The sequence below is a fragment of the Galeopterus variegatus genome, unplaced genomic scaffold, assembly GCF_000696425.1.
Source record: "Galeopterus variegatus unplaced genomic scaffold, G_variegatus-3.0.2 Scaffold867, whole genome shotgun sequence".
Lineage (NCBI taxonomy): Eukaryota > Metazoa > Chordata > Mammalia > Dermoptera > Cynocephalidae > Galeopterus > Galeopterus variegatus.
Window position 1 is genome coordinate 81,767 of NW_007726978.1, and position 3,258 is coordinate 85,024.

The following is a 3,258-nucleotide window of genomic DNA, read 5'->3' on the forward strand; positions in this document are numbered from 1 at the left end:
ACCGCGCTCAACCAGTGAGCGGACCGGTCTCTATATGGGATCCGAACCCTCAGCGGGAGCGCCACCACGCTCCCAAGCACCACACTCTACCGAGTGCGCCACCGGGCCGGCCCCTACCCAACTCTTAAGATTCTAAAAACCAGATAAAATATACAAACGACATGATTAAGATCTGTATGCACTTTACTATAACAATTTAAAAAATTAAACTGAGCATTAAATCATATTTAACAAAATGCTAAAATTCTTATTTTAATAAATTCAAGCTTTAATAAACAACCAAATCTTTCATCTGAAGTGTTTCCTTCCCTGTACTGGCCAGTCACCAACAATAGAAAAATAAAAATAAAGTGTTTCCAAAAGTTTTTTCAAGTAAAAAGTAAACAGATTCTATCTCAAGATAAAAATTAGTGACTCCCCATATCCACCAACCGCCAAAAAAAAAAATTAGTGATCTTTACACCGGTATGTGATTAGCTCTTACAAATTATTTTACTGAGTACAATTTTATTCAGACGGCCCTTAAAAGGAAACCATGCTTTAAAACCACCTTCCTAGGGCCGGCCTGGTGGTGCACTGGAGAGTGCGCCGCTTGCGAGCGCGGCGGCGCTCCCGCCGAGGGTTCGGATCCCATGTGAAGACCGGTTCCTGCTCACTGGCTGAGCGCGGTGCGGGCGCGACGCTGAGCGTTGTGATCCCGTTACCAATCAGTAAAAAAAAAAAAAAAAAAGGAAAAAAGGAAAAAACAAACAAACAAAAAAAAACCCCACCTTCCCAGCTCCCAAAATAGTGTCCTGGCACTTGGGCTGTATATTTTACTTGGTTTTCTAAATATACTCTGAACTTCTAAAAGAAAGTAAAACTTCTTTACTAATAAAACCGGTACCAATGGAGTACTGGGGGAGAGAAAACTGAGAAAGAGGGTGTTTTCCTTTTAAAGATATTCCTCTGCAAAGAACCATATGGATTATGTGTGAAATCACAATGAGATTGCTCTGAAAATACTACAGTGAGAAAATGCTGTTTTACCTTTTAATTCTGTGTTACCCAAAATGGTCTAAGGGCAGAACAACACAGGGGCATTATCTCCCAGTCTTTGACTTTATTCTTTAAAGAACATCCTTAGTATAAAGAACTCATTCAAAATTTTTAGAATTTCCCCAGAGCTCAAACATGATGAGTCGTACGATTTTTATGAACACCTACAAACTGTGATGAATGAGAAGAGTCAGTGAGAGTTTCACTTTGGTCTAACGCATCACTACGTGTTTATAAGAGCAAGAGAACTGAAGGTCCGGGCACTCCAGAGTGTATCCCCCAAGCCTGTAAGCTGGCTCTGCTTTGCCCACCTGGAGACCGAATATCCTGTGATCACCTTCCTTTAGTTCAACAGTACTAGCAAGAATACTTGGAGCCCTAAGGTGAAGGCAAAAAGAACCAACCTATGTGATTAAACGGAAGTAAAACAGACAGCCCATGCCCACCATCCCCAGACACACACAAACCCCTTCCCCTACACACGCATCTCCCACAAATCCCTGCTCTGGCTCCACACTGCTACAGCTAACACGTTTCCCCACCACAGCTCCCCTTCCTACGGGTATCCACGGTCACCTTCGAGGACCATCCTTGCCCCAACCCTAACTTCTCGCCCCACACTCCCTCAGCACAGAAGACTCTCTGGCTGGTCTACTCCACATCCTCCCACACACGCACCCTCCCCACTTCCTCGCCCTCGCTTTCCTCCGGTCTCCCGAAGAGGTTTCCCCAACCTCCCCTCGCTCCACTCCACGCCCCCAAACACCTTCATCCCCCCTACGGCAAGCTCCGCGCCTCTAGCCCCGAGGCCCGGCCCGGGCGTGCGGGGCAGGCACCTCCTCCACCGCCCCTCATGCCTGCCCCGGCCCAGGGGCTCCCGCGTTGATGGGAGCCTCCGGGAGAAGAGTCTGAGGAGGACGATGCCGGACCCGCAGTCCCTCCCCTGTTAGCCGCCCCCGGAGAGCGGGGGTGCGGAGTCGCCTCTTGGGTCCCCCAGGGAGTAGGAGTCCAGGCCGGTATCCCCCAGCCCTGCTTCCTCCCGATCGTTGGAGCTGAGGGGAAGGAGGCTCCCCGGGACTCACCTCGAGCCTGTTGTCAACATTAGCCCCGGGTTTCCCAGCACCAACTCCAGCGCTCGGGCTCTTCCCGCCCCTCCCCCCAACTATCTCGCAGCCGAGGGCCCGCCTTCCCTCAGCTCCCCCTCCTCCCTCCGCCCGCCGGCCCGCCCGCCCGCCACTCACCAGGGTGGCCAGGCCGCGAGTGGGGGCGGGGCGGAGGGAGGTGGAAAGGAAGAAGCTGTCCGCGCGACTGCCAGATCGAAAACAGTCCGATTCGCTCGTCCCCCATTATGCCGATGCCTTCAGCTTGGCTCTGGGGTGACGGATCCAGAGCAAAGGCCCATAGAGATACCGCACGCTTAGTGGCTCGTCCAAATTCCCTACTTGGTGAGAGAAACGAATTTTTTTTTCAGACAGGCAATTAATAAGGCAACTACTTACTACCAGCCCCTCAAGCCAGGGCCCCAGCAGAGGGGAGGAGTGGCCCAAGGACCGGAGGCAGGAAGTGGATTGGTCGCCAGGAAAGGGAAAGCGCCTGAATTGGAGATGCGCAGGCGCAGGCACTTCGCGGGGCGGAGGCGGGGAGGGGGGAGAGAAAATGGGGCGGGGAGGAGCTAACAGGAGGCGAGGAAGGGTGAAGGAATAGTAGAATTACGGCGCGCCATTAAGGACAACTTTGGCACGTGATTCTCTTGGGAGTTTCTTGGTGAGAACGTAACGAAGAGGTTTAAGAAGGGGAAGTTTGGTTGGACTGACTCGAAGGGAGAGGTTGAAGATTTAGGAAATTGGAAACTGGGGAAACTAAAGAATATGGCTGATGAGAAAGGTAGAAGTTAGTTAGGAATGGGTCTAGATTTAGGAGTGCCCTGAAAGACTGCGAAAAGTCTTGTGGGGACTTTTCCAGAAGCAGTTTTAGGCGTTCGACGTAAAAACAGCCTAAAAAGAATCAAAAAGGCTTTTCCCGTATGGTTCTTAGAGAGTACACTGTTCTAGCTAGCAAGTTTTAAAAAGTAAAACGGAATGACCTCCCTGAGGTATCGAATGAAATCACACGTTTGTTTAAAAAAAAAAAAAAAAAAAAAAAAAAAGGCTAGTCTTGTCATTTCTTCTGAATGCGGAACCAAGTCGACTTCTTCAAACGGGTATCGGCTTGTCTACATTA

General features: G+C 50.1%; 1 protein-coding gene across 1 annotated transcript in view; it reads right to left on the bottom strand.

Annotated features, from left to right (window-relative positions):
• Positions 1-2,226, bottom strand: part of LOC103590736 (regulator of nonsense transcripts 2) — a gene marked incomplete at its 3' end in the record, with an annotated part of 80,687 nt that extends 78,461 nt beyond the window's left edge. Inside the window, exon 1 of the mRNA XM_008573041.1 lies at positions 2,121-2,226. The remainder of the gene's footprint in view (positions 1-2,120) is intronic.
• Between the last annotated feature and the right edge of the window lie 1,032 nt (positions 2,227-3,258).